Raw genomic sequence first — 23,838 nt, forward strand, 5'->3', positions numbered from 1 at the left:
TCCCTCAGAGACAACCACCATCCTGTACACGGCCACACTGCCCAGCAATAAGTGCCACCACCGTGTGTGGCTAGGAAGCACTAGATATGGGCCTGACTGATGCAAACTGAGAAATGCTCTAAGTATAAAACACACACTGGACTTTTTGAAAACTTATTAGTAAGAAAAAAGGGGTAAAATATCTCATTAATTGACACCAGCAAGGACCCATGAATGATTTCTCTCCTGCTGCTGCTGCTGCTAAGTCACTTCAGTCGTGTCCGACTCTGTGTGACCCCATAGACGGCAGCCTCTGTCCCTGGCATTCTCTAGGCAAGAACACTGGAGTGGGTTGCCATTTCCTTCTCCAATGCATGAAAATTCTTAGGATTTGCTCTTTTATCTTTTAACACCTTTCATATATAACATATAGAAGTGTTAATTATATTTATCATATAATTTAAATTGTATACTACATTCCTGCTGCTGCTAAGTCGCTTCAGTTGTGTCTGACCCTGTGCGACCCCACAGATGACAGCCCACCAGGCTCCCCCATCCCTGGGATTCTCCAGGCAAGAACATTGGAGTGGGTTGCTATTTCCTTCTCCAATGCATGAAAGTGCAAAGTGAAAGGGAAGTTGCTCAGTCGTGTCTGACTCTTAGCGACCCCATGGATTGCAGCCTACCAGGCTCCTCCTATTTAATGTAACTGGAAGTTTGTACCTTCTGATTGCCTTCATTCAATTACCCCTCACCCATTCCTGCCTCTGGTATCCACAAACCTGATTTCTTTTTCTATGAGCTTGTTTCTGAAGTGTAAATTGTATACTACATTCCTGCTGCTGCTAAGTCATTTCAGTCATGTCCGACTCTGTGCAACTCCATAGACGGCAGCCCACCAGGCTTCCCTGTCCCTGGGATTCTCTAGGCAAGAACACTGGAGTGGCTTGTCATTTCCTTCTCCAATGCATGAAAGTGCAAAGTGAAAGTGAAGTCACTCAGTCGTGTCCGACTCTTAGCGACCCCATGGACTACAGCCTACGAGGCTCCTCCTATTTAATATAACTGGAAGTTTGTACCTTCTGATTGCCTTCATTCAATTACCCCTCACCCATTCCTGCCTCTGGTATCCACAAACCTGATTTCTTTTTCTATGAGCTTGTTTCTGAAGTGTAAATGGGCTATATGTATATTTTTTGTACATTCAACTTACACACTTCAAAGAATATATCTGGTACAAAAGTAGCAAGGTGCTTATATATGCATCTCTGAAAAACTGACAACGTAAAATGAACACATTACATGTTTCTCTGGTAATGGCACTTAATAAACAGAAGTGGAACACATCTTGAAAAAATAAGAGGAAACAGAGCTGGAAGACAGTAAAGAGGTTGACAAATAACGTATCACTTTGTGGCAGAAACCTTCCCATCTCTTATGACCAACCAACAGGCAAATTTCATGTTTTTTCCCTCCCGCTTTGGCCATGCTTTGTGGTAAGCTTCCCAACCAGGGATTGAACTCATGCCCCCTGCAGTGGAAGCATGAAGCCTTAACCACTAGCTGACAGGGAAGTCACAAGGCAAAATTTCACTTTAGGGCAAAATACAAATTAGTTGATTAGATATATCTGTGATTTGTTTCAAATTATTAGTGGGGTGTGTGTGTGTGTGTGACAGAAGAGTAGATGAAATAAGGCTGGCCATGAATGGATAACTGAAGTTGAATGAGAGATACATTCATCCTTCTATTTTGATATATACTTGAAATTTTCCATTATATAAAATTTAAACAGTAATAACGATAAGAAAAAAGATCCTTCTGCCTGCCACGTGGACAGCAAAAGCAGTGAAGGCATGAGTCTGGAGACAGTCTCAGTGGCTCCGTTAGGAAACAGTGGCAGTGCAGTAAGAGTGCAGGATTTGGGATCCAGTGCAACAAAAGGACTCACAGGTAGACTGATGGGGTGCAGAGAGGCAGGCAGAAAGAGAAGCTTCAGGGATGGCTGAAGTCTACCCTCCCAGTGAGAAGTATCGCTGTTTTTCAGGCAGTTGGAAGGCTATCCAGAAATTCTTATGAAAGTTTAGTGGGAGCTTCTTTTGAGGAATTTTTACTTCACCAGCGGTAAGATTTTTACCACGATTTAAATGCAATAATTTGTGTTAAAACACAGAATGCAATTATAGTCCTTACAACTGCATCTGATGAATCATTCGTTCTTTTCAAACTACTGTTTGCTCAAGGAAAGAATTTCTTTTTAACCAGTCTCTGATCTGAGAGCCACAATTAACTTTAAATACAAACTGGTTTCATCTACAAATGTCCTTCAGAAGAAAACCATTAAAACCTGAGATAATGTTGAGAGTTGATCCTGGCACTCACTAAACAATCTGTCAACGGGTTACAGAGTCTGACCTGGCATAGCCCCTCAACATTAATCAGATATCTCCCAGAATAGAGCATAACCTTTCAGGCACCTGTTTGCTTTTATATGGGAAAAAGAACCCAGGCAAAACTCCATTTGCAAATCTTGTTAGGGAAAAAGGGGATTCAAGAAGCATGTAAACTTTTCAATAAATCTTTGGGGGGAAAAGTCTTAGTACACATACAAAGTTTACTTACACAGAACAAGTTATATAACAGAAAGAGTTGCATTTGGGATTAGAACCAGGCTAAAACCAGAGTAACCTACATTTGAAACCTAGTTTATTCATATTAGGCAGTTATTTCTACAAGAAAACGAGTATTTCCTCTCTTGCATAAGCAAAAGCTTCAATCCACAATGAGAGAACACTTCCAATTAAATAGTGGAACTGATCCATATATAAAAGGAAATTTCATTGCAGTAAACAACTGTTAAAAGAGAAATAGCATTAGATCTCGAAGACATCAAGCAACAAAGGATAAGAATATCCCTAGGAGCAAACGCTACAATGAACGGTAGGAAACAGAGGTTGAGGCAGGTGCACCCTGCCTCTGGGAAGCTCACCTTCTAGTGGGTAGCTAGACCACTCACTCACAGAACTAGACAAACGGCTCCCACAAACGCTGCTACTGAAGAGTCAAAAGCAAGTGGTTAATGCTCACGGAGCACTGTGAGAGTGGAGCAAGCTTTTACTAGGAAGTGGCATTCAGATCTGGCCCTGGAAGGTAAGTCAGATTCCCACAGGCAGGGAAGGGTAATTAAAGGAAAAGAACAGCAAATTAGGTGCTGCTGGGGCCTGGGTGAGTGGCAGAGAAGTTGAAGTATGCAGTGCAGGAACTAAAGTTGTGGTGGGCCCAAAACTGCAGTCCAAGAACTTTAAGCTTTATGGTATAGACCTGTGCTGTCCAATATGGGTGCCACCATCCATATGTGGTCATTTAGTTTGAAATGTAGCTAGTTTGGTTTGAGATGAGCTGTTAAACATAAAATACACTCTGGAGTCCAAAAACCTAGTACCCCTCAAACTGTAAAATGTCTTAATTTCATGCTGAACATATATTTCAGATATATTGGGTTAAATAAAACATAGTAATTGAAATTAACATCATCCATTTCATTTTTTTTTAATGTGGCTACTAGAAAATTTAAGATTACATATATAGTTTACAGTGTATTTCTACTGAAGAAGACTGCTCTTGACAATAGAAAATATCTAAAGTTTTTGGGTAGAAGTGTAAAATCCAATCTATATTTTAGAAAATGAATCTTGAGAGCAGTGGACAGAACAGATTAAGAGAGGTAAGAAGTCAGGCATCAGCTGTGAGATTTTAGGTTAAAGGTAATGGAAAAGTAGAATACACAATCACCGGAAATACAAAGAACACAAAGACAACAGGGCTCTACAGCAATACGTTTTGTATCAATTAGTATGAGTGTTGATTTCTGGATTTCAGGAATGAGTATTGATTAGATGATACCCCAATTAGGAGGGGGTAAAAATGCCTTTAGAAGATACTGACTTCTGTCTCAAGAATGCTGATTCTCAGGCACCAGTGGGGTATTTTTGTGGACATGCTCTATATGAAGTTGGGACCTTAGATTCTGCAGCTAGGAAGGCAATCAGGGCCAGATCTTTGACAAAGGTCTAGTACTGACCCCATGGATGCTCAGGGTGAAGAGAGCAAAAAGGTTAAGGAGTTAAGGGGAATTTTATCTTAGGAATAAGAAATGAAATGAAATGTTAGTCACTCAGTCACGTCAGATTCTTTGCCCACTGTCATGGAATTCTCCAGGCAAGAATACTGGAGTGGGTAGCCATTCCCTTCTCCAGGGATCGAATCCAGGTCTCCTGCATTGCAAGCAATTTTTTTTTTTTTACCATCTGAGCCCCCAGGGAAGCCCTAGGAATAAGAATTCTTGGCCAAATAGTTCATTTGTGAATTGCATTCTTATTCTAGGCATCAAATTACAAAATCAGATACAACTGATTAAGTTTAAGGAACAGCTAAGAAACCCAATTTGTCAGAATGATATACCAATAATTTCTTTAGAGATGAAGAGAAGTGAAGCTGAAAAGGTGGACAGAAAGGCTTTGAATGCCAAGATAAAGAATGTGCACTGAATACAGAAGCTATTTCCTTTAACTCACTGTAATCATCTTATGTCTCCATTAATAACATTCTGTCAGCCCATGTCTAGTTGAAGTGTTTGCTTTAACCTAAGATCCAATTAAAACCATTATTAGATTAAGATAATGGTTCCATATCTGAAAGAGCTGAGCAAAAGGCTGAGAGCAAACAGCTACAGGACACAGAACATTCCTTTAGTTGTACCAGTTACAATGGGAAATGTCAAGTTTTATGAAGTGGGAAATACGGAACTAGAGAATATTTATATTTATGATTTTTATAAAATATTTTGCTAAGTTTTCCATAGACTGCTTTTCTACAGTAGGCTTAAAAGAAAGGAGATATACCTCCCATTATTTAAATGTATCTTTTTACAGGAAGAAAATTCTTAAAGTAACACAATTTTCACTTTTTTAACTGAACACATTTTTGTCTTTGCCTATGGTTATAACCACATAAAAACAAAACTTTGCTGTACTTGAAAAATAAATCACTTAGCTTTTTATTAACTCAAAATTTTACCTTTATTCTAAGCCAAAAGTACAAGGGAAAAAAAGATCTGGTAAGTAAGCTAAAACTGTGGAAGCTTAAAAATCCTCTTTCCAACTGCATATGGCCACCTAACTGTGTAGTTGTAAAAGGCTCACCTTGAACAAGATTTTGAACTAAGTGACCACCACCAGCCTGAGTTTCTCCACCATTCTCCATTATCAGCAAGCAGCACGAGGCTGCCATTCTTCTTAAACTCTTCCTACTATACTCATCTTCAGATCGACATGCGATCAGTTATAAGACATTTTCTAGAACAAAGTGATGCCCCAAAAATAAATACTAAGTTTCAATTTTAATATAAAAATCAGTGAAGAAAAAATGGTCATTTGTTTTTATCCAACAATAGCTCTGACAGAATTTCAAATACTAAGTAGTACCCAAAGGTAATAAGAGTTTTATTCCTTGCATCTTTGATGATCTCAAGGCCTTTTACATTGAACCTCATACTCTCTAATGAAGCAAGACGGTTCTACAGGGATTGTTTCCTTCTACAGGGATTGTTTCTCCACCAGTGAAACACACCTCCTATCTACTAGAATGGGTACTTGATAGTGAACTGAAACTCTAGAGGAGAAACTAAGTATCTGGCTGGATCACAAGAGTTGAATAATAAAAGCAGCAGGAGACCCTCTGTACCCAACAGATAAGGATATCTGGTTTTACCCTTTCTGCAGTGAGTGCTCATTTAATGAGGAACTGGTTAGGCAGTATCTATTGCAGTGCTACAGCTGGCTTCTTTTCAGATGTTGAGGGTCTTCTTCAAATACGAGATCTAGTGCTCTCAGAGCCAACACTATTTGTGGAGAGACATCACAACCTGAAGCATTATAACTAGAGAAAAATGAGAACAGAGTACAAACTCACTTTCTAGCAAATGTAACAGATCACACTTGTATCAACAATCCTGAAGCCTCAACTATTTGGGCATTAAGAACACTCCCCTGTGATTCAGGACTGTGAAATGTATCTGCAAATAATTATCCCAAAGGGAACAAAAAGAAGAATTACTGGAAAAATGTATTTAAGAGTTGATTTATTCAAAGAAGTACAATTTGCTTTGACTAAAACTCCTTTCAGTTCTCTAGAGGTGAAATTACATAGATTATGACATCCTTCCTGCTTTAACAAGCAAGTGATATATTCCCTTTGCAAGGTTTCTCCAAAGTAACCACTATGAATCAGTCACGATGAAACATGCATCTTCGAATTCTCCAGATACCAAGTCTACGTCAAGAACTCAAGATCTCTAAGTAAAACAGCTAACTCAAAGCTGAGGTAATAAAGCTGAAAGGATGGAAGAATGGTTCAAACCCTATGATAAAATGTGTGAAAAGGGAACCTGTCAGCAAAACTCAAATTTTGCTAAACAAATAGTACTGTCTAGAACAGTTAACAAAGCTCAAAAATGGACTCAAAGGAGGAATAAATGATCTATTTTATGTTTTAGAATTCTAAAGAAAATAGCTATTCCTTTCTAGCTCAGCAAACATGAAATTACTCAATAATTAATCAAATTAAAATGCACACACATACATATATACATTTACACCTGCTGTCCAGAATAATTCATTAGTTAGAGATTGTAATCTCCAGATGATTAGGAAATGACAGCATGAAGGCAAAGAAACTCAAACTCAACTTTTTTAAAAGAAAAAATGTTCTTTTCTCTAACTTCCTTTACCTCTTCTGTTTAAATACCAAATATTTAATGTGGAATCATGTGTTTGGACTTAACTATGGCTGAGGACCTTGGGTATCTTAAAAGTTGAGGGTGAAGTCACAGATAAAGGTCACTTCACTCTTTTCTGAGCTGCAATAGTATCTTAATCAAATGCTAAATGCTGTTGGCAATGCTTTTTGGACAGGAAGAAGCAACAGACAAATCATCTGGGTGTGGGGGGTCACACTGATTTTAAGTTATGAACAGTAGACACAGGGCCCTTAGTGTGTTACAAAATTAATGGCTTCTATTAAAGCAAAAAGGCAAAATGGCTGTCTGGGGAGGCCTTACAAATAGCTGTGAAACGAAGAGAAGCGAAAAGCAAAGGAGAAAAGGAAAGATATAAACATCTGAATGCAGAGTTCCAAAGAATAGCAAGAAGAGATAAGAAAGCCTTCCTCAGCAATCAATGCAAAGAAATAGAGGAAAACAACAGAATGGGAAAGACTAGGGATCTCTTCAAGAAAATCAGAGATACCAAAGGAACATTTCATGCAAAGATGAGCTCAATAAAGGACAGAAATGGTATGGACCTAACAGAAGCAGAAGATATTAAGAAGAGATGGCAAGAATACACAGAAGAACTGTACAAAAAAGATCTTCACGACACAGATAATCACGATAGTGTGATCACTGACCTGGAGCCAGACATCCTGGAATGTGAAGTCAAGTGGGCCTTAGAAAGCAGCACTACAAACAAAGCTAGTGGAGGTGATGGAATTCCAGTTGAGCTATTCCAAATCCTGAAAGATGATGCTGTGAAAGTGCTGCACTCAATATCTCAGCAAATTTGGAAAACTCAGCAGTGGCCATAGGACTGGAAAAGGTCAGTTTTCATTCCAATCCCAAAGAAAGGCAATGCCAAAGAATGCTCAAACTACCGCACAATTGCACTCATCTCACACGCTAGTAAAGTAATGCTCAAAATTCTCCAAGCCAGGCTTCAGCAATATGTGAACCGCGAACTTCCTGATGTTCAAGCTAGTTTTAGAAAAGGCAGAGGAACCAGAGATCAAATTGCCAACATCCGCTGGATCATAGAAAAAGCAAGAGAGTTCCAGAAAAACATCTATTTCTGCTTTATTGACTATGCCAAAGCCTTTGACTGTGTGGATCACAATAAACTGTGGAAAATTCTTCAAGAGATGGGAATACCAGACCACCTGATCTGCCTCTTGAGAAATCTGTATGCAGGTCAGGAAGCAACAGTTAGAACTGGACATGGAACAACAGACTGGTTCCAAATAGGAAAAGGAGTTCGTCAAGGCTGTATATTGTCACCCTGTTTATTTAACTTATACGCAGAGTACATCCTGAGAAACGCTGGACTGGAAGAAACACAAGCTGGAATCAAGATTGCCGGGAGAAATATCAATAACCTCAGATATGCAGATGACACCACCCTTATGGCAGAAAGTGAAGAGGAACTCAAAAGCCTCTTGATGAAAGTGAAAGTGGAGAGTGAAAAAGTTGGCTTAAAGCTCAACATTCAGAAAACGAAGATCATGGCATCCGGTCCCATCACTTCATGGGAAATAGATGGGGAAACAGTGGCTGACTTTATTTTTCTGGGCTCCAAAATCACTAGAGATGGTGACTGCAGCCATGAAATTAAAAGACGCTTACTCCTTGGAAGGAAAGTTATGACCAACCTAGATAGCATATTCAAAAGCAGAGACATTACTTTGCCAACAAAGGTCCGTCTAGTCAAGGCTATGGTTTTTCCAGTGGTCATGTATGGATGTAAGAGTTGGACTGTGAAGAAGGCTGAGCGCCGAAGAATTGATGCTTTTGAACTGTGGTGTTGGAAAAGACTCTTGAGAGTCCCTTGGACTGCAAGGAGATCCAACCAGTCCATTCTGAAGGAGATCAGCCCTGGGATTTCTTTGGAAGGAATGATGCTGAAGCTGAAACTCCAGTACTTCGGCCACCTCATGCAAAGAGTTGACTCATTGGAAAAGACTCTGATGCTGGGAGAGATTGGGGGCAGGAGGAGAAGGGGACGACAGAGGATGAGATGGCTGGATGGCATCACTGACTCAATGTACGTGAGTCTCAGTGAACTCCGGGAGTCGGTGATGGACAGGGAGGCCTGGCGTGCTGCGATTCATGGGGTCGCAAAGAGTCGGACATGACTGAGCGACTGATCTGATCTGATTAAAGCTGAGGATTTTCCATTTCTAGATATTAGGAAATGTTACACAATGCCTAATAAATTAACGTTTAAGTAAAAAAATAACAGCAATGAAAGTCCAGCCATCTGATGTGTGCCTTGTACTGGCCCTTTAAGTTAACAGAAAAATTTTCCTTCTATTTATAAGATTAGATCTAGAATTTTGGTCTTAAAGGTTAACCTAATATTCATAACAATTAAGCCATAGACTTCTCTGGTGGCTCAGTGATAAAGAATGTGTCTGCCAATGCAGGAGACGGGCGGGAGCAGGGGAGTGTTCAATCCCTGGGTTAGGAAGATTCCCTGGAGAAAGAAGTGGCAACCCACTCCACTGTTTTTGCCTGGGAAATCCCACGGACAGAGAAGCCTGCGGGCTACAGTCCAAGGGGTTGCAAAGATTCAGACATGACTTAGGAACTAAACGACACCCAAAGAGGATACTATTTTACCCCCTACTTTCTTCACCCCTCTATAAAAATAACAGCTGTTTTTTACTAAAATACCACCCTCTGGGAGAGGTCAAGTCACATGCAACCCTGGCAATAAATGCCTTTTTTTTTTTAATTAACAAGTGAAAACAATTCTTTTGATTAAGGCTGCCAAATGAGGAACTGACCCTTAATTTCTGAATGCTAATTATGTTTTCAATATATTGTTGAAAACAATATATTGTTCAATTAAGTAATGACCTTCAGGTGGCAAAACAAGTAATTTTTTTCTTCTTTTTATTTTCCATACTTTCTCATTTTTTCAGTAATGAGTACATGTTACCTTTAAGGGAGAAATGATAAACTATACAAATTCAGTGAGAACTGCATTTTACACTTACATTAAATAGTAAAGCTATTCAACATTTTATTGAGTATTTCCTATATGTAAAACATTGTGGTGAAAGGGAGCCAAAGGGATTTACATATACTAAAAGATTTCCTGCCCAGAGGAACTTAAAATCAAGTGCTGTGATGGGGGGAGTAGGGTTGAGAGGCTTAAGATAACCGGCTATAAAAAAAAAAATAAATAAAAAATAAATATGCACCACTAAAACCAAAACTAAAAAAGATCAGATTACATCCGGCTGAAGAAATCAGCAAAGTATTCACGGAGAGGTGTCTGATTTGAGCCTGCAAAGATGAAAATACAAGTTGTGCAAGAGGAGGCTGAGGAGAGAGGCATTTCAGACAGCTCCCTGTGATTTTTACTAATAAGAATAAAGTACAAGTAATAAAGGTGAGAGAGCAGAGAAATCTCGCCTTCGGGTAAACACCTATCATCCCCCTACCAGGAACTTCTAACCTGCAATTAGCCAAACAATGCACTGTGGGAGTTAAGGCATCTGGGAGGTCCCTCAGAAGCAAAGGGCTGGCCTGAGGCCACCAAAGTTCCAGAGGCCCACTGACAGTTCAGCAAGGCTCACTGAGGTCTTTCTCTGTTTTAATCAGGGGGCTTTTCTCAATTATTAGCCTAGAAATAGTTATAACTAACTGATGCTTTCGAACTGTGGCGCTGGAGAAGACTTTTGAAAGTCCCTAAGACAGCAAGAAGATCAAACAAGTCAATCTTAAAGGAAATCAACCTTGAATATTCACTGGAGACTGATGCTGAAGCTCCAATACTTTGGCCACCTGATGCAAAGAGCCAACTCATTGGAAAAGACTCAGATGCTGGGAAAGACTGAGAGCAGGAAAAGGGGGCGACAGGGGATGAGTCGGATGGATGGTATCATCCACTCAGTGGATCTGAGTTTGAGCAAACTCCCAGAGATGGTGAAAGTCAGGGAAGCCTGGCATGCTGCAGTCCATGGGGTCACAGAGAGTTGGACATGACTGAGCAACTTAACAATAAAGGGCTTCCCTTCTGGCTCAGCTGGTAAAGAATCTGCCGGCAATGTGGGAGACCTGAGTTTGATCCCTGGGTTGGGAAGAGCCCCTGCAGAAGGCAAAGGCTACCCACTCCAGTATTCTGGCCTGGAGAATTCCACGGAGTGTATAGTTCATGGGATCGCTAAGAGTCAGAAACGACCGGGTGACTTTCAAAAAAAAATAGTACTTAGACCCAACAAAGATTATCTCAGTAAAACATGTGTCTGACTCTTTGCAACCCCACGGACTGTAGCCTACCAGGCTCCTCTGTCCATGGAATTTTCCAGGCAAGAGCTGGAGTGGGTTGCCATCTCCCTCTCCAGGGGATCTTCCTGACCCAGGGATCGAACCTGGGTCTCCGGCATTGCAGGCAGACGCTTTACCATCTGAGCCACCAGGGAATCCCTTAAAGTTTTAAGTGATCATTTCTGGCTTCAAAGTCATTATAAACACACTGGGCAAGGGCACAGGCTTCAGAGTCAGATCTGGGTTCAAATTCTAGATGAGGTGTACTAAGGGCACCCTGGGTAGCACTTTGAGCCTCATTATCTTCACCTATAAATGGGAATCAACTCATGAACATCAAGTCCTGGTGTGAGGGAACAGGGATAATGGTGTAAAGATTGCCTCATTACAGTGCTCAGCTCATGGCCAATACGCAGTAAATGAGTGTTATGCCTCTCTTTAAAAAGGCCAAGTTATAGACTCTGTATATAGACTCTGCAGCCATCAGAAGAAAAAAGAGTTCTTTGGTCAGTGTCGGCTGCAAGTTTGACAAACACTGGACTATGATTTCAATCAAAAGACAATTCCCACTCATGAATAACATCTAAAAGATGAGTGGTCCATTCAGCTTTCCCAGCCACACATCCACCACCATTCAGTATTCCATTAAACATTTAACAGCAACATTTTCAAGCACCAAGGAACAAATCTGTATTTGTCTCCAAAAAATACACAAAGAAAAAGATTCACCTGCATCTTGAGGAAATAAACTAGCTTTCTTTTTCCAGAAATGACTCTTAAGTTTTAACAAATATCTCTTAAGCACCTGCTGCCTAAATGTTTCAAGGTTCACACCTCGAAATTTATCATTTTAAATGGGGAATCTTATAACAACTACTAACACATAGATGTTAGTGGACCTAACGATCTCCTGAGCCTATCATGGTAACAGCAACGCCTCTATCGTAACTTTCCTCTCCTTATTGTGACCCCCTTCAGGGCTGAGACTTTCTCATACTGGTAACATCTTTCATTCCCGAGTGCTAGCGGGGTTCCCGGCACAACAGTTCTGAATTCCTGCTGCACACTGAGATGACCTGTGGAACCCAAGCCCCACCTACGGAATCAGTAGGCCCAGGGTAAGCCTGGGCCTTGTAACAAAGTATAAAAATCCAAACCCGCAAGAGATTCTAACAAGACTCAGCTTCTTCCTCACACTAAGGACTCCATAAAGACCAGATGGACACATGCATGCCCAAGCCAAATGACTGTGCCTCTGAAATGCCTCTTCTACCAATCAATTCCGTTTTCAATTTCCAAAGTCAACTCTTTTCTTGCATTTCCTAACCCAATTACAGGCAGCCAAACCCAGCCACACTTCCAGGCTTGAAACCTTAAAGAAACTTCTAGAAGGTAACACCTCAAAATCAACTCCAATTTCTCTTTCTCCTTCACCCTCTTTGTCCAATTATCATTAAGTCCTGTTGATTCTATGTCTGCATTGTGCCTGAAGCCCAGCTACTTCCCAGTGTCCCTAGTTAAACCCCATTCTAGTTCAGACCATTTCAGGAGCTTCCTAATTGGGCTTTTGCCTTCTGAGCTCTCATTATATCCTCTATACCTTTTTTTTAAACAAGACTGCTATGTCCATATTATATTTCTTGTCAAATACCTTCCATGTATATATACTTATTTACTTGTTTTTCTAAGAACATTCTCTAGAAGAATATATAAGAAACTGATATCACTGGTTTCTTCTGGGAGAGGAACTTCTGCAGCTAGGAGACAAGGAAGGGTGAGAGGGAAACTTTACTGTATGCATACTTTTGAATTTTTAATATCTTCTGCATTTTGTACCATCCAAATGTGTTGTTTCTTCAAAAACAATCAAACTAAACCCCAAACAACAAAAGCAAAAACATCTTCTACAGCTTTCTACCAACACCGAAAAACAAGACGACACCCAACATGGCAACTGTGACCTTTGACAACTTGGTCTTAATCTGCTTTTTAACATCAATTCTCAGTCATCTCCACCTTGCCAGCACAAACTACTCTCTAGGCTCAAAACAGCTGTGTTTGGGAAGTCTTCTGTGCCTCTGCTGATCACTCAATCTGGAGAGCCTTACCAATCCCCTCACTTTGCTCAATTTATTGAAAAACCGATCTCTGGAACCCCGACTCCATGCTTCCACATCTCCTAACGTGTATGCATTCTTTCATATGTGCATATGTGAACTTCTCCAAGGGGCTATGAAACTTCAGAGCCGAAACCTGTTTTGTTCTTGGGTCTTTTCCACAGCATCTGTCAGGGACTAACAGCAAACAACCAGTAAACAATGAATTCAGTTGACTGTACTGGTAAGTTAGAACATTGAAATTCTTGTATACCAACTTTCACCTGAGCACTTCAAAGAGAGAATTAATCCACTGGGGGTGGGGGAGAGGGATAAACTGGGAGACTGGGATTGACATATACACACTACTAAAATAGATAACTAATAAGAACTTAATAAGAACTTACTGTATAGCACAGGGAGCTCTACTCAATACTTTGTAACGGCCTGGGTGAGAAAAGAATCTGAAGAAAGAGTGCGTATATATATAAAAGTGATACACTTTGCTGTACACCTAGAACTACATTGTAAATCAACTTTATTCCAAGGAAAATTTTAAAGAGAGAGAGGAAATGAGCGCATTACCTCATCCTACAGCTGCACAAGGTGTCGTGCCCTCCTCTCACAGAACCTTAAACTGAGCCTGAATGGAAAGACACGTGAAAAGGAGTCTTGCAGATGACACAGCTCCCAGCATTCTTTGCCACTAATTGGCTGTAGGACACTGACCAAATAACTTCTCTAAACTTTAGTTTTCTCAACTGTGAAATAAAGGGCAGGAGGACAAATTCTCCGCAGAGTTCCTTTTTCTAAGATTCTAAGTCACAATGTGCGGATCACAATACACTGTGGAAAATTGTGAGAGAGATGGGAATACCAGACCACCTGACCTGCCTCTTGAGAAATCTGTATGCAGGTCAGGAAGCAACAGTTAGAACTGGACATGGAACAACAGACTGGTTCCAAATAGGAAAAGGAGTACATCAAGGCTGTATATTGTCACCCTGCTTATTTAACTTCTATGCAGAGTACATGATGAGAAACGCTGGGCTGGAGGAAGCACAAGCTGGAATCAAGATTGCCGGGAGAAATATCAATAACCTCAGATATGCAGATGACACCACCCTTATGGCAGAAAGTGAAGAGGAACTCAAAAGCCTCTTGATGAAAGTGAAAGTGGAGAGTGAAAAAGTTGGCTTAAAGCTCAACATTCAGAAAACGAAGATCATGGCATCCGGTCCCATCACTTCATGGGAAATAGATGGGGAAACAGTGGCTGACTTTATTTTTCTGGGCTCCAAAATCACTGCAGATAGTGACTGCAGCCATGAAATAAAAAGATGCTTACTTCTTGAAAGAAAACTTATGACCAACCTAGATAGCATATTGAAAAGCAGAGACATTACTTTGCTAACAAAGGTCCGTCTAGTCAAGGCTATGGTTTTTCCAGTGGTCATGTATGGATGTGAGAGTTGGACTGTGAAGAAAGCTGAGCACCAAAGAATTGATGGTTCTGAACTGTGGTGTTGGAGAAGACTCTTGAGAGTCCCTTGGACTGCAAGGAGATCCAACCAGTCCATCCTAAAGGAGACCAGTCCTGGGTGTTCATTGGAAGGACTGACGTTGAAGAGGAAACTTCAATACTTTGGACACATGATGCGAAGAGCTGACTCATTTGAAAAGACCCTAATGTTGGGAAAGACTGAGGGCAGGAGGAGAAGGGGACGACAGAGGATGAGATGGTTGGATGGCATCACTGACTCGATGGACATGGGTTTGGGTGGACTCCAGGAGTTGGTGATGGACAGGGAGGCCTGGTGTGCTGCAGTTCATGGGGTCGCAAAGAGTCAGACATGACTGAGCAACTGAACTGAACTGAAGTCACAATGCAAGACAAGGGAGCCTGTTTTAGAAACTCTATAAAATAAAAGTTAACAGGCACATACTAAGTCACTTTAGCCAAGTCCAATTCTTTGCAACCCTATAGATGGTAGCCCGCCAGACTCCTCTGTCCACAGGATTCTCCAGGCAAGAATACCAGAGTGGGCTGCCATGTCCTTCTCCAGGGTATCTTCCTGACCCAGGGATAGAACTCATATCTCTTATGTCTCCTGAAATGGCAGGTGGGTTCTTTATCACTAGCGCCACCTGGAAAGAATATTACATTTACTGTATGAACTAGTTTTGAAGCAAACATTCCATTGCAGGCTTCTCAATTTATCCTTTCCCATTAGTATACCACCTCATGTATGTTTTCAGAGAATTCCAATAATGATTTAGAAAAACAATGTCCCATGTCCTTTTACTTCAGTTTTAACCACCTGACTAGAATGTTGAGGAAGTTTTTTTCTCCTTTAAGCCACTGACAAAAATGAAGGCCAACTATTTTTCAATTTGAAATTCTGATAAAATAAAAGATAGCTATAGATTAACTAGCTTCACTGAATTCAGACAATCTGTAAATTATTTAATATATATGTGTAGAATTTATTCATAAAACACACCAAAGACCATTAATTGTTCAGTGAATTCAGTGTACATGAACAAGAAAACTAAAATGAATGTGGCTTCTCAAGAATTAAGAAGTGGATTTTTAAAAACAATACATGCAAAAGACATCTGTTTATACTTTCTCATTTCATAGCAACACTGATGACCATACTGCCAATTAGCATTCAACCTAGAGGCCATGAACCGTTTTCTTGTGTAAATAGTTTAAATCTATTTTCTAATCCAAAACTGCTACCCAAACACTGATGTCAAAACAGAAGCACTCCTTGTTTGCTTCATTCAGCAGAGCTAACCTTTTGCATCTACCTCAAATGACAGCACAGACTACTGTGATAAGTCAGAAACCTACTGGAGACAGCATCCTTGAAAGATCAAAATGTACAGTCACAGTAGTACAAAACGAAAGAAGTTCCCTCACCATGAAGGAACAAGCAAAAAGAAATGAGTAAAAGAAAAATCAGTGCAAAAATGTGTTGGAACTGGCTTGAGTCAAAATAGTACTCAGTCGCTAAACAGAAAGCACTCTTTGTATTAAATCACTTTTGTAGTCTCTGGCAAAGTTTTTGCAGTCATTTTGTAGTCCGTGGGATTCATACCAACAATTCAATCAATTCTAGAACTATTCACCAGCTACAAACTTATTCACCTCAAAAATAACTGTTTAAGAACCTAGCAAATTCATAAATTTTTAAATGTGACAGACTCAAGGTCAACAATAAGCTTATATACATTTTAATTTTTATTTATTTATTTTTGTTGCTCTGGGTCTTCTTTGCTTTGCACCGGTTTTCTCTAGTCGCTGTGAGCGGGGGCTACTCTAGTTGCAGTGCACAGGCTTCTCGTGTTGCAGAGCACGGGCTCTAGGCACTCGGGCTTCAGCAGTTTTGACCCAAGGGCTTGGTAATTGTAGTTTGAGGGCTCTAGAGCTCAAGCTCAGTGGCTGTGGCGCAGGGGCTTAGTGCTCCACAGCACATGGTATCTTCCTAGACCAGGGATCGAACCTGTGTTCCTTGTACTGGCAGACAAATTCCCATCCACTGCACCACCAGGGAGGTTCCAACAATAAGCTTACTAATAAGAGTAATTTCATAACCACTGGAAAGGTATGAATTTGTATAACTTTTTTGGAGGGACCTACACTACTATTTAAATCAGAAGCCTTTCAAAAGTTCACAGCCTTAGATTCAGGAACTCCTCTTCAAGGCATTTATCCTAAGGAAATATTCAAATGTAGAGATATTTACTCTAGTGTTACTTGTAACAGAAAATTGGAAATAATCTAAATAACTAAAAATAGAGGACTTCATGGGCTATATATGCAGTAAAATATACCTACGATTATTAGTATGGAAATATGTTCATGTTACATTACTTATTAATAACACTACAGAGCAGAATATATAGTAACCTGATTTTATTTGTTAATTTGTATACATACAAGTGTATATACACAAAAGTTAGAGGAAACCACACTGACTGTAACTGAGTTATAAGTTACAAGTACTTCATACTGTGTTTTTGAGAACATGTGTTGCTTTTTATAAGCACAAAACAAAATCATTTATTTAAAAGCACTAGATTCAAAAGAGAAAACTTAGGTTCAAGTCCCAGCTCTGATACTAGCTGTACTAACCTTACGGATGAGTCAACTTTATAGATGAGTAAACAGACACAGATTAAGCAGAGATAAGAGCAACTATCTCATAGTTTAAAAGATTAAATAAGATAAAACATAAAAAATTTTATTGGAAAGAGAAGTGACACATTTGGAGAAGTTGAAGTAGGTCTTTAAAATATGATCCAAGTGAAAATTATATTGAGAATACTTTTTCTTTTTTCTCTCATTTTCTTTTATTCTGTTAAAAATTCTAGTTTGATAGTGAAAAAGAATCGGACTATGAGCTATTTTAAAGAATTAAGGAAGAATTGGTATTGATTATATAGTATTTAAGGACAAATTATATATTTTGCTGTTTATGGTAGTAACTCACTGAATAAAATAAGTAATTGGCCAACATTAAGTATATTTCCAACACAGAAGTGTTCAAAACATTGCATTATAAACTCTTTTGGGAAATGTATCTAAAGGGTTTTTTTTTTTTAAGTTCTGTTCTTATTCTACTTTTTGTTTGGCTGTATTTTTATTTTCAGATAGATTAATAAATCTGGCAGCTGATTTCTGCAAAAAAAAAAAAAATACACTGTAAAATCTAAAGCACTGAATAAAGCACTGGTAAGTTGAATCATACTTTGTGTCAGATATTGAACAATTAGGAGAAAACAGAATGAAGTATCTTCACTCTTTAAAGAAAAGTTTCTGCTCCTTCACTGCCCCACCCCCACCACCACAGCATTCCCCTAAAATCCAGTTTGGGATCCCATTCAAAAGTGTTTAGCATCTTTAAAATTTTAAACTGGAAGATCGGTGCCACTTGTCAACTCAAGTTTAAATGCGTAAGTGTGTGTTATCAGCCCAATGCCTTCTGCAGTGTGTCAGTTTCTGCAAAAAATGCGTTGATTTATGATGAACTGTGTGAACGGTTTAATAACAGGAAACAAATGCTTTTAGATCTCAGAGAGATAGAAAACAGATTTTAAAAATATTTGACAACTCTCAAACAAGACAGATAACTGAATTTAATACAAATGACAAAAATTAGGATATGGGTAACCAGTTCTTAAAATGAGACCAAAAGTTAACACTAGCTTTGAAAGGCAAACTTAGAAAGCACACCATTTTTCAACTGACAGAAAAGTAAAACTTCTTTAGACAGAACAAACTGGCAACTTACTTTTCCAAAGCATTTTCCTGAAAATTCTGACTTAAAAGTCCCAGTTAAGGCCTCTCTAAAAGGCACAGAGACCTTTATAAAATGAATTTGACATTTGGTTTGAACTTGACATAAGCGTTTATTCAAAGGACATGGTTGTAGGTCAAATACTCTGACCTGGTGTAGTGGTTCTTGAGTCACAGGAGTACAAACTCCGTTTGGACACTGTTGCAACCATTCAGGTCATGTATTGGCCAGTTTCAGAAAGCAGGGCTAAAGTTCAGGAACAGCCTCCTCTAATCCAGGTTCCCTCAACTCCTCTCCCCCCAAAACACCCACAGCACAGCCAGCTAATATCTACCTCTTACCTTCTGCTACAATTTAAAACCTTTTAACAAAAGTATATTTTCTAAAAAGTATTAAGTCATGCATTTAAAATGCAACTACTTGCTCTATTAAAAAAAAAAAAAAATTCATCCAGATTCCTTTAAGGAGATTATTAACAAATTGAGAGAGAAGCTGGAAGTTAGGAAAATTTAAAACCTAAGCTTGAGAATTCCTAGATTAGAGACTGACTAAAAGAAAAGTAGCTCTCTCAGACAGTGTAACAAATGAGAAAATGACTTTAAAAATACGCCTTATACCTTATGAAAAGTACAATATACCTATGTAGCAAAATGAGAAAAATATCAGTGAACAGGATTTAAGAAACAAACAGCAAAATTCCTCTATCCGTTAACCCTGTAATCTATTACAGAATGAGAGAATACCATGAAGAGTCGAAGACCAACTAATCAGTGGCTATTTTTTCGTCTGCAGCTTCTTAAACCCTGCTGTTTTTACGAGTCTTGGAAGGCTCTTTTACTGAGCCAACAATTCTCATACTTCCTTAACATTCCACAATTTTCTCTCGAAAGCAAATAGATTATTATGAAATCTAGCATATTTAAAGTACTGATTGATCTCAGAACATATATATCTGATTGCTGACATTTAAAAAATATTCCCCCTCTAGTAATAATTATATTAGAACTATATAAAATAGATATATAAAGACAACTATATTGCTCACAGTTACAGAGTTGTAATATGACTAGCAATTTCATTTCTTGGTATATACCCAAGAGAACAGAAAATATGTTTACAAAAAAACTTATACATAAATGTGTCATAGCAGCTGTATTCACAACAGCCCAAAAGTGGAAACAACACAGGGTCCATTAACAGATTTTTTTAAATGTGGCATACCCATATCAGAATATTCGGCCATAAAAAGGAATATACACTACAGTGTACGTAAATCTTATAGTACTGCTTCTGTTTTACATTTTGGGGTTTTTTTGGCCATGAAGCATGGGGATCTTGGCTCCCTGACCAGGGCCTGAACTGGCATCTTCTGCATTGGAAGGCAAAGTCCTAACCACTGGACTGCCAGGAAATCCCAATATGGGTAAATTTTAAAAATTTTATGCTGAGTGAAAAACGTAAGACACCAAAGACCACGTACTACATGATTTCATTCACCTGAAATGCCCAAAATAGACCCTTCTGTAAGAGTGTCAGAATCTACTTTCTGTTGCCAGGGGCCGAGGGAGGGGAGCTGGGAAGTGACTAATCGTTAGGGGTTTTCTTGTAGAGTGATGAATATGTTCTGGAACTAGTTAGTGGCAGTGGTTGCACAACCTTATGAATGTTGTGTTACTGAACTTTTCACTTTAAACAGTGCATGTCATGGCAGGTGAACTGTATATTAAAAAAAAAATTCAGTCAGGGTCATGTTGGCTGAATGTTGACAGTTAGGTCAGGTTGAATTCTGACTGTCAGAAAATTATGACTATATAAATGATGAGACTGGTTTCCTGACACAGCTTGAAATCTAGATAAGGGAAATTCAAAAGAGGGCTTCTTGAAAGGCTGAAATTAGCACTCCTCCAAGGTGACTAGTACTTTGTTAAAAAGGCAACTCACTTTCAGATATAGAACTTTTTGATCAAGTATATCAAAATTACTATGACTGTTGGAAAATATCATTCTACCTAAATAAAACTTTTATCTTTATATTGTTCAAGTAATCCTCATTCTTTAAGACAACTACTTTTTATTTAAAAAAAATAATTTTTTTTTTGGTCATCCTGAGTGATTCACAGGATCCTAGTTCCCTGACCAGGTATCAGATTTTGTGCCCTGTGCCATGGAAGAGTGGAGGCCTAACCACTGGACTGCCAAGAAGTCCCAAGACAAACTACTTTTAGGACTGGCACAACTCACAGAAACATTTCAAATTCCTGGTCACAATCAAAATTTTATCTAGAGGCTAGATTTTATTTCTGTTTAAGGTTTCAAGTTCAGTTCAGTCAGTCACTCAGTCGTGTCTGACTCTTTGCAACCCCATGAATCGCAGCATGCCAGGCCTCCCTGTCCATCACCAACTCCCGGAGTTCAGCCAAACTCATGTGCATCGAGTCGGTAATGCCATCCAGCCATCTCATCCTCTGTCATCCCCTTCTCCTGCTCCCAATCTCTCCCAGCTTCAGGGTCTTTTCCAATGAGTCAACTCTTCGCATGAGGTGGCCAAAGTACTGGAGTTTCAGCCTCAGCATCAGTCCTTCCAATGAACACCCAGGGCTGATCTCCTTCAGAATGGACTGGCTGGATCTCCTTGCAGTCCAAGGGACTCTCAAGAGTCTTCTCCAGCACTACAGTTCAAAAGCATCAATTCTTCGGCGCTCAGCTTTCTTTACAGTCCAACTCTCATATACATACGTGACCACTGGAAAAACCATAGCCTTGACTAGACGGACCTTTGTTGGCAAAGTAATATCTTTTTAATATTGAATAAAAGATTTAAAATATCTTTTAACAATATATTTTAATATTAAAATAGCTTTTTAATATGCTATCTAGGTTGGTCATAACTTTCCTTCCAAGGAGCAAGCGTCTTTTAATTTCATGGCTGCAATCACTATCTGCAGTGATTTTGGAGCCCCCAAAAAATAAAGTCAGCCACCGTTTCCACTGTTTCCCCATCTATTTCCCATGAAGTGATGCGACCAGATGCCATGATCTTAGCCTTTTCTGAATGTTGAGCTTTAAGCCAACTTTTTCACTCTCCACTTTCACTTTCATCAAGAGGCTTTTGAGTTCCTCTTCACTTTCTGCCATAAGGGTGGTGTCATCTGCATATCTGAGGTTATTGATATTTCTCCCTGCAATCTTGATTCCAGCTTGTGCTTCCTCCAGCCCAGCGTTTCTCATCATGTACTCTGCATAGAAGTTAAATAAGCAGGGTGACAAAAACAGCCTTGACGAACTCCTTTTCCTATTTGGAACCAGTCTGTTGTTCCATGTCCAGTTCTAACTGTTGCTTCCTGACCTGCATATAGGTTTCTCAAGAGGCAGGTCAGGTGGTCTGGTATTCCCATCTCTTTCAGAATATTCCACAGTTTGTTGTGATCCACACAGTCAAGGCTTTGGCATAGTCAATAAAGCAGAAATAGATGTTTTTCTGGAACTCTCTTGCTTTTTCTATGATCCAGCGGATGTTGGCAATTTGATCTCTGGTTCCTCTGCCTTTCCTAAAACCAGCTTGAACATCTGGAAGTTCACGGTTCACATATTGCTGAAGCCTGGCTTGGAGAATTTTGAGCATTACTTTACTAGCGTGTGAGATGAGCGCAATTGTGCAGTAGTTTGAGCATTCTTTGGCATTGCCTTTCTTTGGGATTGGAATGACAACTGACCTTTTCCAGTCCTGTGGCCGCTGCTGAGTTTTCCAAATTTGCTGGCATATTGAGTGCAGCACTTTCACAGCATCATCTTTCAGGATTTGAAATAGCTCAACTGGAATTCCATCACCTCCACTAGCTTTGTTTGTAGTGCTGCTTTCTAAGGCCCACTTGACTTCACATTCCAGGATGTCTGGCTCTAGGTGAGTGATCAAACCATCGTGATAATATCTGAGTCGTGAAGACCTTTTTTGTACAGTTCTTCTGTGTATTCTTGCCACCTCTTCTTAATATCTTCTGCTTCTGCTAGGTCCATACCATTTCTGTCCTTTATCTAGCCCATCTTTGCATGAAATGTTCCCTTGGTATTTCTAATATTCTTGAAGAGATCTCTAGTCTTTCCCATTCTGTTGTTTTCCTCTATTTCTTTGCACTGATTGCTGAGGAAGGCTTTCTTATCTCTCCTTGCTATTCTTTGGAACTCTGCATTCAAATGTTTATATCTTTCCTTTTCTCCTTTGTTTTTTGCTTCTCTTCTTTTCACAGCTATTTGTAAGGCCTCCTCAGACAGCCGTTTTCGTTTTTTGCATTTCTTTTCCATGGGGATGGTCCTGATCCCTGTCTCCTGTACAATGTCACGAACCTCCATCCATAGTTCATCAGGTACTCTGTCTATCAGATCTAGTCCCTTAAATCTATTTCTCACTTCCACTGTATAATCATAAGGGATTTGATTTAGGTCATACCTGAATGGTCTAGTGATTTTCCCTACTTTCTTAAATTTAAGTCTCTTAAAGTTTCAAGTTAATCAAGCTTAAATAAACATCGTCCAGTTTTACAAGAATTACTTTTCTGAAGGAGATCAGCCCTGGGATTTCTTTGGAAGGAATGATGCTAAAGCTGAAACTCCAGTACTTTGGCCACCTCATGCGAAGAGTTGACTCATTGGAAAAGACTCTGATACTGGAAGGGATTGGGGGCAGGAGAAGGGGATGACAGAGAATGAGATGGCTGGATGACATCACTGACTCGATGGACGTGAGTCTGAGTGAACTCCGGGAATTGGTGATGGACGGGGAGGCCTGGTGTGCTGCGATTCATGGGGTCGCAAAGAGTCAGACACAACTGAGCAACTGAACTTAACTGAACTTTACAACTCAATACAACTCAAAGCCAGAACTTAGATGGCCTACACCATGCTATCTTTTTTTCAATAAACTGTGGTTTAGTATACAGAGGAGTTTTTGCTACATTTTAATTATGAGTCACACAATGAATAAAGGAGTACATACACACCCTTAAGTGAGAAAAGCATTACCAGAATGATTTAACGGTACCAGAAGACAGACCAGTTCTGAACTCACCTATCTTGTCAAGAACACTTAACCAGTGGTGTAACAGAAAGAGGACTGGAACAGGGAATCTTGGTGCTAGTCTAATTCTGCCATTAACCTTGGCAAAGTAACCTTGTGGGGTTACTCCTAATGGAGTAACCTTGGTAAAGTCATTTGACCCTCTGCAGACTTCTGTCTTCTCTTCAGTAAAATGAAAGAATTGGATTCCAAGGTTTCTAAATCTCACAACCCTCAACAGTCTTTGATTCTATTGTTAAGTAGCTTAGGGCTGTGAGAGGCCCAGCAATTACACACTAG

At 39.5% G+C, this 23,838-nt stretch overlaps 1 protein-coding gene across 2 annotated transcripts in view; it reads right to left on the minus strand.

Moving 5' to 3' along the window:
- The window catches only part of PPTC7 (protein phosphatase targeting COQ7), a 45,270-nt gene that overhangs the window by 16,877 nt on the left and 4,555 nt on the right, over positions 1–23,838 (minus strand). Inside the window, exon 1 of one of the 2 annotated variants that reach the window (XM_086347698.1) lies at positions 2,969–3,084. The exons of the other annotated variant lie outside the window; for it this stretch is intronic. The gene's annotated coding sequence lies outside the window, so the exon portion shown is untranslated. Of the gene's footprint in view, positions 1–2,968; positions 3,085–23,838 lie in introns of those variants that run through there. 2 annotated transcript variants of the gene reach the window in all.

The sequence above is a fragment of the Bos grunniens genome, chromosome 17, assembly GCF_055505025.1.
Source record: "Bos grunniens cultivar Pamir isolate PY7600 chromosome 17, Bosgru_T2T1.0, whole genome shotgun sequence".
Taxonomy (NCBI): Eukaryota; Metazoa; Chordata; class Mammalia; order Artiodactyla; family Bovidae; genus Bos; species Bos grunniens.